Source organism: Podarcis gaigeae, assembly GCF_964106915.1.
Source record: "Podarcis gaigeae genome assembly, chromosome: 5".
In the NCBI taxonomy this organism is placed as follows: domain Eukaryota; kingdom Metazoa; phylum Chordata; class Lepidosauria; order Squamata; family Lacertidae; genus Podarcis; species Podarcis gaigeae.
The window spans coordinates 20292381-20306825 of record NC_139681.1 but is presented as its reverse complement, the minus strand read 5'-3'; the positions used below and the strand labels follow the sequence as shown (position 1 = coordinate 20306825).

Genomic DNA, 14445 nt, shown 5'->3' with positions numbered 1-14445 from the left:
ATCTTTGCTTTGGCAACTGGACCCAACAGTGTTGCTAATAGACACATAGCCTCAAAGTTCTGAAATTCACAATATTTGTCTGCACATTCTCACTAGAATCCTGACAATCCTTTCACACTATGTCTAAAATCAGAGACATAGGCTATGCTTACCAATTACTCCTTTGTCTATATATAAAGTAATAGAATGAGTTCACGTCCATCTGCTCTCTTTCCACTTGCCTGTTGGTTACAACATGGATATGCAAAATATGCTAACAGTACAAAGCTGCGGCATACAAATTGGACTCTCTCTCTCATATGCCATATATCCACTGTGGTCTTTCACAGTACTGAGCACTTTTTAAAAACCATTTCTTAGCCAGTAGATCTGGCTTTACTGGGTCTGCCTCAGTGTCCCAGGCTAACTAACCTACCCATGCCAGGTGCAAGCCCTCCTGAGCTACTCGAAGGAAGGGCGAGGTACAATAGTAATAAAGTGGAAAAAATAATAAATGGAGGGAAACTACTGCATCTAAGTATTTCAGTGACGACGACATAAGTGAACATATTGAAGATTACAGAAGAAAGATCACACTGCTTCTCCACCCTAGCAGAAAAAAGAATTTATCTCCTATTATGCCTAGGAGGAAGAAGTGAATTTGTGCCTGATGGACACCTGCTGAGTTAATGCATTCTTCACTATCTCATTCTCTGTGGGACTGACCAAATCACAGCCATGTTCTACGGAGTTCAGTTTCTGCCCTTTTACATCAAAGTACTCTAACCATGAAAATTATTAAGAAATTTAGAAGATGGAAAGGATTTTGCCCTTAAATCTCTACATAATTTGCTTTCAAACCCCTTGAGAAGAGACCACTGTGATGGATGTTTATATATTCCATCTCTTTCCCTATCTTAAGTAATTTCTACAAGGGCTTGGTATTCACTTCAGTAACTAAAGTTCTATATATTCCTTTGGTGCTTATACAGTAAATGCAAACATAATATAATATGTACCACAGCAGAGGACTAAACTGCATATATATCATACAATACATAAGGGCCTACCAACATAGTACCGTATTTTTCGCCCCATAGGACGCACCGGCCCATAGGACGCACCTAGTTTTTTTGGGGGGGAAATAACGAAAAAAATATTTTTATCCCCCCCCCCCCAAGTGCGGGGCTGGGGCGGGGGAAGCGCCCCATGGCTAGCGGAGCGCTGCGCGAAGCCCGAAGCTTGGGGCGTGCTGAGCTCAGAGCGCCCCAAGCTTCTGGGTGCAGGCAAGCTCTCCATTAGTCGTGGGAGAGCTGCGTCTCCCACGGCTAGCGGATAGCTTCCTGAAGCCTGGAGAGCGAGAGGGGTTGGTGCACACCGACCCCCCTCGCTCTCCAGGCTTCAGCGAAAGCCTGCATTTGCCCCCTAGGACGCACACACATTTCCCCTTCATTTTTGGAGGGGAAAAAGTGCGTCCTATAGGGCGAAAAATACGGTAACTTCAACTGGAAAGGTGGGAGCGGCAGTTCTGTGGGCTTCTTAACAGTCCGTTGTCAGTATGCTCACTTAACAATGATTCAGAACAATTTTGGGGGGTAAAGCCAATGCAGTTAAACTAGTGTAGCACTAAAATACATTTCTAGAATAGAAAAGCAGTAGCTAGCTATATAAAATACACATTCTCACCCCTACCATCTACTGAGTTGTTCTCCTGAGGAAACACTGCTATAGTTAGTAGTAGTAAGAGAAACATCCACCTCTCCTTTTTGTTCAAATTCTGCACCAGGAAAATTATTATTCAGTAAAACTAAAATAAAGAACTATCTTTTGCATCCTGGGGTGCAATTTGCATACTGTATCCTTACTCTTCCCTCATCATTTTGACAGAACCTGACTTTTTAAAAGGAACAAAGAGTGTGGACAGTAGGCATATATAAGGAGATATAACTCAGCTAACTGGAGTGGCATAATTGTCAAATCAGAGCTGCGATCAGGAAGTCCCTTGGTTAAATTTCACTTCATGCCCTAAGTTACTGTTCCCTCAGCCCACCATCTAAATAAAACATAATACTGTTAACTGATATGTCATAATGATTACCAAGGTAATGTAAGTTGAACATCTGCAATGCTTTACATAAATACTATTACTACAGAGGTGGGTTTAGGGCAGCATGACTGGTTCTGCCACACTGGGTGCTGAGCCTAGGGGGTGCGCAGGGCACCACAACTATGACATAGTGAAGGCAGGAGGCGGGCACTGAATGTTGGTCTCGCACAGGGCGTCGCTGAAATTTGAAAGACCCAAGTCTGCCCCAATTATTATGTTTATTGGTGTTATATTTTGGCAGGAGAATTTGCCTCTCTTCAAGGCAATGCAACTTGCCCCATGAATATAAACAGAGCCTGCAGGTGCCAGTACCCAAATATTTCAGTATAGATGTTGAAAAGGGATCTTTTGATTGAATCAGCTTAAACTCAGTGCTTTCCCACAATAAATCCATAATGTAGACTCTCCTCAATTTCAACTTAGCTGCAATTTCTATGCTGAGCATGTGAAGCCCATTTGGTATTAAGGCTTGTCTGAACTATGTGGGGTTCTGCGTGTACAGAATACCTGGTGCTTGGTAGTCTGCTGAGCATTTCCCAGACAACATTACCCTAGAAAGAGCTTCTACTGTTTAGGAGTTTTGTGTTAGGAGTGAGTATTATGGTTCTGGGCATTCAAACCCCTATACTGAATTGCTGAAATTGCACTTTGCATTTCTTTGTGCACACTTCAATATATGTGAAAGTGCTAGATGGGATAGGAGTAATTCTGCAGCAATCCTGGGGGAAGCTGGGAAATTGTCCATGGAATTCACCCCCCCCCCCCATATTTTTCCATGTGAATTGTGAATGAACACAAAATTGAACAAGTGGAATGACTACAATGGGCCTGTTCATATTTAACAAGCCATGGCTAAATGATTTACTGGGATTATGCCTGATTACTCTTACTTTGCTCCTTCCCAGGTGCAACTGGGAGCAGCCATAAGCCATGTTTTGTTGTTATATCTGAACTGTGATCATAGTTTCTCCCTAGCAAATCATTATCATCATAAAGTCAACAACAAATCATGGCTTCATGTTGAGTAGTGAGCATGGTTTGTTCAGGAGACATAAACCACGATCCTGGGTCTGAACATAACAACAAGCCAAGGCTTAATGGCTTGGTGCTCTTGTTTGCAGCAGCATAGGAACAAAGCACAAGTGATCATGACAAGTCATTAACTGTGGTTTATCATTATGTGCAAACAAGGTCAATGTTAGCCAAAGTTCTAATTAACTTTTTTTCAGGTGACTAACCCAAGGAAGCGCACAAATTTATTTGCACAGCTCTTGAGGCTTGCTAATATAGTATGTTAACAATTCTCAGTTTCTTAATGTCCTTTTTTCATAAATCTAAACGTAACAGTTGTCATGCCTTAAAATGCTTTACATGATTTTCCAAGTGGAAAACTGAACATCTAAACCACACTAACTATACTTTATTGATTATTTTTTTTCCTAATCAAGTATTTCTGTTCAAATACTTCTGGGAAATCCTTTCAGGTGTTTTTAGTTGCGCTTACTAAATGTAAATCGAATAAACATGCTAAATCAAATCTCCATCAATTTAGGTTAGCAGAATACTTTCTGGAAAACTTTCCGATTCATTTTTTTTCTGCAAACCGTACTTCGCTGAAAGTGAGGCTATTGCCTGCGACACCCCACAAGACTAGCAGCGCTACAGCTCCTTTAACCACCCCAATGCCATTTATTTGTATAGTACTTAAAAAAAAAAATCAGTCAAGGGGGCGACTTCTCTCTTACTGCACTGTAGTTGGAAAACCTTCATCAATATCCCTACCCCAAGGTGGACGTCTTGGCAGCGCAAGCTTCAACACGCAGCGTCTTTAGCTGTTGTGCATAGTTGGGGCTGGGGGTAGGAAGCCAGGATGCAGATGACTTGGCTGGATCAGGAGAAAGGCAAAGGCAAAGAGCCAGGGAGCAGGCAAACAGACCAGACAGTATTCAGGGAGACATGGGGCTGAGCAACAAGACAAAGGAAAACAAATGACTCAGCAAGGCACAGACACGAAGCTTGAAGCAGGAGCCCAACAGGAGCTGCCGAGAGACTAGAGCCAAAGAAAGCAAAGAAATTACAGTGGCCTCATATGAGCTTACATTCCAAGGCAGAGCAGATCTGATGGCAAACGGGGCACAGAGAGTGGGGGCACACTGCAGGAGTGAGTTAAAATGTCTTAGAATCATAGAATTGTAGAGCTGGAAGGGACCCGGAGGATCATCTAGTCCAACCCCAGGAAAATGTAGCTGCCCAACGTGGGAATTGAACCTGCAACCTTGGTGCTATCAGCACCATGCTGTAACCAACCAGGCTAACATCCAGACTGGGAAGGGAGGAGGAAGAGAAGAATGAACACAATGGCACAACACTTTCAACAGACCAAGGCCCTAAAACACTGAATTCAAATGTATGCACTGAGTTTTAAGAAGCCAATAAAAATAGAACTTTTGCAGATTGAAACCTGATTGAAATCTGAAGGGCATCACAGAGGTAGGTAGAGAACCTACCTATAGTGCAGAATGAAGTTTGAGATGTGTGACAAGAGACACTTCTTTAAGCAGAGAAGGCAAAACAGATGGTATCACATGCCAATATGTTTTAGATTCTGCACAAGAGCAGTAATAGTTCAAATGAAGAGCACTCAGGGCTCAAGTTATCTTATCAAGGCACAAAAGAATGACAGCAACAATATGGAACAAAATAATCACACTGCAAGCGCTCTGCTTAGCTTGATTTGCTGCTGAAGGAAATAAGTGCAGAATCTTAATATAGGATAATGCATATTTGGGGGCAGGGTATTTTTCTTTTCTTTGAAACATGTCAGACTCTGATGACATGGAGCTAATTTGCCACATCTTAACTGCTCCTCAAAAGGAATGTCATGCAAATATGGCCTGTTTGAGTAGCAAACTACTTAACTATGCTAAACAAGTTACTGCATTTATTTATGGGATGCCGTGCCAAATTATGAAGGCTGACTCAAGCTGCCTGTTTGTTTTGCCCAGTTACACCTGCTCTGCTTCTTGCTTTAATTGAACTGCTAAACAGCAACACAACTAATGATGTGGGTGCTGAATGAGTGCGTTTGCATTCACGTCAATCAAGGGTCGCCTAGGGCCCCTTCATATATTGCTGCAGTGGCATGGAAGCTGCTTTCTGAGGGTTTTTTTCCTCTGCTGCCACGGTACTACTTAGGAATCCCAAAACACATGGGTGGGGCCAATCATGTGGGCTGATGATCTGGTAGAAAGGACCTGTGAGGCTGGAGCCACACGAATGCTTGCAATATTACTGGGGTGTTCACAAGAAGATGCCACAGGGAAGCAGCCCCAACACTGCCATGGAATGCCCTCCCATCAGATGTCAAGGAGATAAAGAACTACACAATTTTTAGAAGACATCTGAAGGCAGCCTTCTACCGGGAAATTGTTAATGTTTGATGTTTTGTTATGTTTTATATATGTGTGTTGGAAGCCGCCCCCAGTGGTTGGGGCAACCCAGCCAAATGGGTGGGGTATAAATAAAATAAAATGAATAATCATTGTAATGTATGAAGGAACAGGTCGAGTAATAAAATTACATACACAGTCAACCATTAGGAAAGCAGTGGGTGCCAGGCTCTCCCCAAAACTACTTGAATAACACCTCAAATTCACCCATACAAACCACTCAGATAGAAAAAAGCAATTGCTACCAATCAGCGTCAACCTTTTAAAAAATCCTGGCATTGAGTCTCGGTGTCTAAAAGTCACCTGCCCCCCAAATGGAGGGAAGTACCGGTAGTTTGTTTTCTTTCTTTTAAACTGTATTTTTGCCAGTGCCTGGCAGCAACACTAACAAAACTCTTCTGAGTGTCTGATGACTGGTGTCTGCCATTCCCATTCTCTATTACTTTACATCACAACGTAGCCTCTTTCCAAAGGATTTTCTTGGTTGTGGGGATTGATAAAAGTGTATCTGTGCTATGGATATGAACTGTCCCTCTAAGCTGCAATCCTATGCAAACTTCCTTGAGAGTAAGCAATGGAGCTTACTTCCAAATAATGCGCATCTAGGATTTGGCTGAAAATAATGTTAAAGCAGCTGCCATTCAAGCCACCATTGATAGTGAGCATCTGATCATGAATTTGGTGTGTGTGAGAGAGACAAAGTGCGGGTGGGTCTGAGAGTCAAATAAAATGTTAGATGTGAATATAATGGTTTTCTCTGGACCAAAATAAATCCATAAAGGGCTTGCAAATCACTCACTGTAATTTTTAATGTAGCTTTTTAATAGTCCAAAGCCCCAGACATTAAGAAGCTGCGTTAGCAATCAGAGTACTGTGATCTCAACCCCCTTCCATTGTATGCACAGGAAATAGTTCATTCACAAAGTCTTTCCTTTCCTCACTCCCTGACATTAATTTCCCTGGCTACTACGGAACTAAAATGGGACAGCAGGCTGAGATACTGGAAAGCATTTTTGATATGGATGTACAGGACACAATTCTTTGTATTATGTTTGAACAACAGTTTGACCCCTAGACCCCTTTTAAAGGAAGGGAGGAAAGATGTAAGACACCCTGTAATGCAATTTATCTGCCTTAACTATTGAGATACCACCACAAAACATATTACACACATTAATGACACAATCCTCTATGAAGCTTGTTGCAAGCAAAAGATCAAGCATGGCCTACAATGCGATATCTTAAGCAAGCCTTCTCAAAACATTGTATCTTGCTAGTTTATTTCAAGTTAAACCCATGCAGACCCTGAATATTACCTCTATAAGTGTGAGAGTAAGCGTGATCAAATAGAAGTTTATCTGTGATCAAATGGAGGTTGGCAGAAGAATGGGTATGGGTTTTGAAAGGGGCATGATACCCAGTATTTGATACATTTAGCTCCATCCTATAAAAGGGAAGCACACCCAATTTAATGGGGCTTACGCCTAAGAAAAATAGTCCATAAGGGCTGCAGCCTATATACTCAAATCAGGCTGCTCAGGCATTGAATAAATGAATACCTTGGGCTCAGTCTTTCTACTTTTGCTCAGGAGATGGTAGAAGCTCTGCATGACTAGAGCCTTCCATTAAACATGGAAATGACAACACTATCCTGGGATGTGCAGTCGTAGAGAAATGTTGGATTTGTTCTAGGCTGCACTCTCGGTTTATGCAGTGCAACTGTGAAGCCCAGCAGAAACCATAATGAACAATGCACCTAGAAGTTGGCTCTACATAGGAGCATCTGCAATGTGTAAGGGGGGGGGGGTTGGCAGAGAAGACTGCTGGCCAGGTTCACACATCACTGGTAAGCCAAGGTATGGCACAGTGTAAATGTGCAGTGACCCAGTGACCCAGTGAGAAGCTCACACTCACTTTGCTCCTTTGCAGGCTTTTTATCTCACTGTGGGACAGCAGCTAAGCCAAGATGTTTTGGCTTAGCATGCCATCCGAACCCAGAACACGTGGTTAAAGTTTCTCATCCTTAACCTCAATCTGTAGCACAAACCTTGGATACAGATCATGGTTAAAGAGGAGACACAACATGCTAGGCCAAACCTTATGCTGGATGCAGTGTTATGCTAAAAAGTCCTGGGAGGAGCAAAGTGGATGCAATTTCCTCCTCAGAAGCCAGCACATTTGTGCCAAGACCGTTTGGCTTACCATGATGTGCAAATGCAACCAAAGAGGGGGATATTCAGTGAAGTTAAAAGTCTGAAAGCCTCTCCCACAGATGTTACTGAGCTGAGCAAGAGCAAATTAATTAGGTACTATGTGAGATCCCAAAAATGTTGAAGAAGTCAAGCAGCTCCGCTGCAATAGTCTAGTTATGAAGTTGAAGCAAATTTAGATTCTGGAGACCTGTGGCAGTTCCTCTTCAGCAGCAGGATGCACAGCTCCTTACAGAAAAAAGATGCATTGCAAGAAGGTTTGATCAGTCACAGAATAGGTACAAGTCTGAGGACACAGTAAGAATAGCAAAAATTAGAGAGTGATTACAATTAAATTAAATTCAATTACAGGAGGAGGGGAAACCAATCCTGAGCAGACAAACTGGTCACTACCGCACTACGACATTATTACAGTGAAGCAAGGAAGGAATTATATGACAAACAACCACCATGATTCTAACAACAGATATTTGGAAATATATGAATGAGGCTGAGAGTCACTTGTCACTAATCATCAACGTTTTTCTTCAGTACCACATACCAACCTGAACTGCCCAAGGTTGACAAATACCTTCTTTAGGCAAGTGGATTCTATATGGTTCAAAAAAGAAGCTGATACTAGAAACCCCGCCCCCAACTCCACATGTTAAAAAAAAGACAGTGCTGCATCATGGCTGAGAACAGCAGCTGTGGCTCACAATAATCCTTGGTTCAAATCCCACTTTTCTCTCATTTCCCCTTCCCCAGCAATTTGAGAACAATACTTACAGACCACTGGTCTAGATTTGTGTGTCCTCCTACACTGGACTACAGTTTTAGCAGAGCTGGGTCCCTGGGATAGGGTATGATATAATCTGAACAAAGACACAACTAAATAAGGTCTCTACCACACAAACAGATTGAATCACATTGAAACCTAACATGTTAACAATCTAAGCACACACAAAGCTGAGAAAAATTGGTCTGAATGGTCCTTCTTTGGGGCAGTGGAAAACGGGCTCATTTACGGTCACTTTGGCTTGAACCATGAACTCTTTTTTGAGGGGAACCAGGGGAGTTATCAAACCAGGACATCTTGCTTGCTGTGAATGTGACCACCCTACACTTTAGTGTGTACACAGCCCCCTCCTCAGTTGATCTACACAGAGTCATTGAGGAGGGGGGGATCATTACCCCTCTGAGTTCATCAAATGATCAATCAGAGAACTAGGGAGGAATGGTTTGCATTGCATCAGGGCTACCCCAGCACTACGGCTACTTTATATTTCTTTTTGCCACCACTGTCAAAATTTGGTGGGTTCTTGATGGGCTGGATAAAGGCTATCCGCTCCTGTTCTGTGTGCAGCTACTTCAAGATAATTTATTTGCATTAAAAAAGGAAAAGGAAAAGAAACCTAGAGAATTCAACAAGTGCAGAAATTGAAAGGAAGACCTAGAATGTAATGAAATAAGAATTCACTTAGGGTAGCTATGTATGACATATACTCGATTCCCTCCTTGCCTCTGGGGTCAACCCTCTGTGCTTGTTAGATAAAGGGTACCACTTTGAACACAAGGCATTTTTACCCCACCTGCAGAAAGCACTTCAAATTGCCTGTGACTATTTTTCAAATGAATATATTTTGTTATTGTTAAGCATAAACAGTATTCCAGCAAACACAGAGTACAACAGGATGCATTTGAAATTTATTTAGTTCTATTGACTTAACTGTACACCACCTTGCTGCATTATGCATGCAATACAACTTAACCGGTGATAAAACATCAAAAAATGTAACAGCAACCAAGACAAGATGAAGTATGGATAGTGTCATTATTTGGCTTAGTCACTAGATGGCACTGGGCTGGGTAGAGTCTGAAGTTTCATGTGTTGTTCTGTTCTTGACTGAGACAGCAAAATTCTCATCTAGCTTCCTATCATGTGTGTCTTTGAAAGCTTTCCTGACAAATGCTAAGTTAAAAGGCAGAGCCATAAAACAACCAAAATGTTTTATTGTCAGTGCCAATGCACATACAAAATCAAATAAAGGAATACATGAAATTAAACACCAAAGATCAGCTGGAAAAGGACAGTTCTTATAGTGAATCTTCTCTCCAACCAGTGCCACTGGTGTCTTTGCCACTTTACTCTACCTCTCCTCCAAACCTGAAGTAACACACCCAGTTAAATCTTTTAAATCTCTAACAATATCTCCACATCACCGGTGAAGCTACCCACCAATTCTATTCTTCCTCACAGGAAACCTGGATAATTACTGAATGCAGACTCTTTCTAACATAGCTCCACATCCTCCTCTCCTCTTCAGTTTAGATTTTTTAAAGGAAAAAAAAACCACACAGCAAAGCCTACCTGCCCAAGGCTCTCCTCCAAAACGTAGATTGCGTGCAGACTCTCCTGTTCCTCGTTGCCTGCTTGCGCTAGGGAGCCCATGGATAGATAGTCAGTTGCCAACAGAGGCCTGGTCCTGGGTCCATTTTCCACCTGCTCTCGCAGTTGGGGGAACAACTTTGGACTCGAAGGAACTTTCAAAGTTCCATATGGTTCATGATGCTGATAAGCCCTACCATCTCTCTTCTTGGGAGCCATACCTTTTCTTACTGACAGCTTGCAAATAAAAACAGAGATGGTCCGTTCAGAGGGAAAACCAAACTCAAATTTCCAGGAAAAGGAGCAAAAGGCCACAGCCAGCAATGTAATCAACCATCAAGTCAGAGAGGAGGGAGAAATATTGTTGACTAGCAGCAGAACCTCTCCTTTACGGTTTTTTCTGTAAGTAGTTTATCCAAACAGGAAGTACCCAACCCCCTGCCTGCCCCTGTGAAATAGCGCTTGTTAATTCTTCGGGTTTCTGTGTATTTCAGTGGGGGGAGGGGGCCATGCCATATCAGCTTCTCTGTCAGTTAGAAACCAATATCCCAGAGCAGCAAGCATGAGGCAAGGTTTCTGGCAGCTAAGCTCTAACCTGCTCAAGAGGAAATGCTCTATTATGTCACACAGACTAAGTTTTTCCTATAAAGACCACCATGCATTGTTCAAAAACAACATGGGTGTTCCACCCACCAACTTGAAAAGGGCCTGATAGAAACAGCTTGAATTCTGTACCACAGTTAATAAAAACTCTTCTGACTTTTAATAATAGATTCTTTTTTTCTCTAGAATGCAATTCTAAAAATGCTTTTTGCACATTCTGATAACTAAAAAGAAAAGGAAGTAACTTAACAACTTAAAAGTTGCAGAGATACACCAACAAACAGGCTTATGAACCATTCTTAATCACTAAAAGGCTTCTTTCTTGTCTCCCTTTAAATTAGCAAACTTTGAACGTGTCAGAGGGCATCAAAGCATATTAAATACTTTTTTTGAGGACTGTTCAGGACAGGTTTGCATGACTTTAGACTAGCAATGTATTCTGGGCATCCAAGTGCTTGCCAACCCTGTGCCCGGTCACATTTTTGCAATTCAAGACAGGCAGAAAAAAGGAAAAGCGGGTACGGCGGGGAGAGAGATATGAGCTGCCATATGCAATGGAGAGCTGAGTTTGGCTTAGATCAGGCATGGCTAAACTTGACCCTCCTGCTGTTTGGGGACTACAATTCCCATCACCCCTGACCACTGGTCCTGTTAAGTTAGGGGTGATGGGAGTTGTAGTCCCAAGACAGCTGGAGGGCCAAGTTTGGTCTTGCCTGGCTTAGATGATTATGAATTGCAAAGGCCTAGAGTTAAGAAAGAAGCTTCTTCATAAAGAAATTTTCAGGCTTCCAGGTCACAGAATGCTAGGGTGTCATGAACTGGCAAGAGAACTGGGAGGCGGAAGAGGAGCCTGGCAAGAGGTATAGCCGGGACTGGGACAAACCGGGGCAAGCTGAGAATGGAGAAGGAGAGGTTGGTGCAGGAAGTACTCACGGGGTGTACAGGAACCAGAGCAGCAGGACTCATCACCAGAGCCAGAGGGGCCCCTGACTCCACGAACACGGCGGGCTCTGATGCATAGGAAGCAGCCGAAGGGACACTTTAGGAGGCTGAGGCAAACAAGGGCCCACAGCCAAGCTCACTAGCTGGACAGGTGGGGCTCATTAACTCTGGGAGGAGGTGTGTGATTCCTCAGTTGGAGTAGGCTTAGAACAGGTGAGGGTCACATGCCTCATCAAGCCCAGGTGCTGCAATCAGTGTGCAAAGTGTAAAAGGGCAGCAGAGCTGAGGTGCTGTGCCTACTCAACTGCCCATGTTGAGGGCTTTTGGCCTTGATGCTCCTGGATTGCTATGGAACTGGACTCCGGTTTGACTCTGGACTGTATCCTGACTGCTGGACTTTGGCCTTGACTACTTGGATTGACCCTGAACCTCGTTTCCTGACCTTTGGACTTCACTTGTGTGGACTGAACTTTGGACGTGGCATGCTGACTTGCTGCCAGGTAGGCCAGGGGTTCAGGACATAGGGTGAGCCAATAGCCATCAGCCTGCCTCAGAAGTCGTAGCTTACTGATGCTAAACCTCATAGTACTGAGCTTAGAAGCAGATTCAAATTAGCCAGAAAAAAGACAAAACACAAAATATGGCACTAAACTGTCATTTCCAAGGGCAGCTAAATCCTCAGTCATTGTTTGTTCTAACTCCCTGGTCTGTCTTCTCTCTTGCCTCTGAGCAAGATGGTTTTTTATTACCTGATATATGGTTTTTAAAAAAGTAATCTATACACTTAATCCAGAAGGCAGAAATATCACCTTAAATAAACAGCTCATATATGGGTGGGTGCATAGGCTGAGACTCAACATATTGTTCAGAAGACCACCCAACTCTATCTAGCAAATGTGAATACTAAAGAAGTTTTCTTCCTGACTTGATGTCATTATCTTCACACTGCTCATCAACTTCTGGAGCCAAAGAGGGCAGCCTACCAGGATGGGAGATTCAACCATGGTTGGAATGTCAGTCGGATGCCTGCGATTTGCCCGAGAAGCCAAGAATGGCTGGCTGTTATCAGCACAGCTTTCCCCTGAACATACTCTTACTGTTGGAGAAGCACATTCCAACAGTCAGCCAGACGGGGAAAGGAGACAAAGAATTTGTTAAAGAGGTCGCACAAAGCTAGACAGACGCTAGGATATTTTAGAAGCAACCGAAACAACGTATAAGACATCTGACTGCCTCAGCATTGATGCCTTTGCTTTAAAGCGTGGGTGGATATTGACACTGAGATTAGTGACACCACTCCATGCCTAAAAGCACCAGTGAAACAGAATCAGATTTGACTGCGTCTAAAGCTGACTGTACACTTCAGACTGAAACAATACACGTGAAACAGTCTGTCATTAAGGGCAGGGATAAGTGCCATGTTCCATAACATAGGCAGCATCTGTGGCAACACATATGCCAGAGGGCTGCAGCAACAGCCCTTAATTATGTACAATTTGCATGTTTTATATTACTCCTAGTTTTACATAGTGAACATGTAACAACAGTCTAACTCAAACATTTTTACAGTCGGATGTGGGGGGCGGGGGCAGAAATGGAAATGCTCAACAGTCATGGAAAAATATTGATATACAGACTACAAATTCAGGAAAGCAGGACATAATGAAATCTAGATCCTTGTTGCTTTGATTGTTTCTAAATATTTCATTTTTCCAAACACATTTTTAAATGTAACTTTGCAACAAAAGAGATAAATTATGCATATGGTCTGGTCAAAGTGAAGCACATTTTAAAATCCCCTTGATCTAAATTTCCCACTGAAATCAACAGGACATAAATGTGTCTGTTTGAATGGACTGAGTGCCTTTTTTCTCTCTTGATGAATACTGTGATTTGTGATATTTTAAGACAACCCTGTAGACTGCAGCCAAGTACAGGCTGGAATTGGAGTGTGAAACTGCACAGGTTGTATATTGTTCAATTCAAGACTTGATATATGCTTGGTAAATTTAAAAGAGTGAAAGGTCAAATTACTTTCTAGAACTAGCAGAGTTTCATAATGTAAGGGAAACTGAACGAATCTTTAGGTTTGAGTGCTCCCACTCGCCCTTTCCCATATGAACAAAGATCAGTTTCATTTTCAAAGGTTCTTGGTTTGTTGTGACATGCAAACCAGGGATCCTGGTTTAAAACAAATTCTGCTTTGTTTTGTCTTTTTGCATTGTCAGTTACAAAGATCTTAAGACAGAAATCAAGCTCCTTTCTTTCTAAGTGGTATAATATATGCCTCCAAAAAGACCTCTGAGCCTCTCCTTACTGCCCATTTATATATGTGAAAAATGGAAACCAACTCTCCAGAAATATATCTTCTTTCCCCTGAGACCTTGCCCATCGAACTTGATGTATCAATCCTTCAGGCAAAGCAACTCCCAGATCTGTGTGAACCAAACTTTCAGAGTACAGCCTCCTGGGTGTTTCCAACATTAGTCATAGAACTGTATTGTTGTGCCACCTCCAAATGTGCTCCCAACAGCGAGTGCATAACTCCCTCTCTGTAGTACAACAGGCCCATGATTATAACCCCTGGTTTTTATGTAGCTTGTTTTGCACTTAAGCAGAATTTATGTTAAATCACAATTCCTAATTTTCTTGTAACAACAAGCCATGATTCACTGAAAGCAAAAGTGAATCATAGTTTATTCCTTCTCCCGGATTTGTGGAAGGAGGTGCGGTAGGAGGACATGAGCCCACCACTTTGCCTGGGCTCCTTTCTGCTTGCACATGTAA

The 14445-nt window shown here is 42.5% G+C and overlaps 1 protein-coding gene across 15 annotated transcripts in view; it reads right to left on the bottom strand.

The window, feature by feature from the left end:
* The window catches only part of ZMIZ1 (zinc finger MIZ-type containing 1), a 377100-nt gene that overhangs the window by 135166 nt on the left and 227489 nt on the right, over positions 1-14445 (bottom strand). The gene's annotated exons all lie outside the window — the stretch shown is intronic.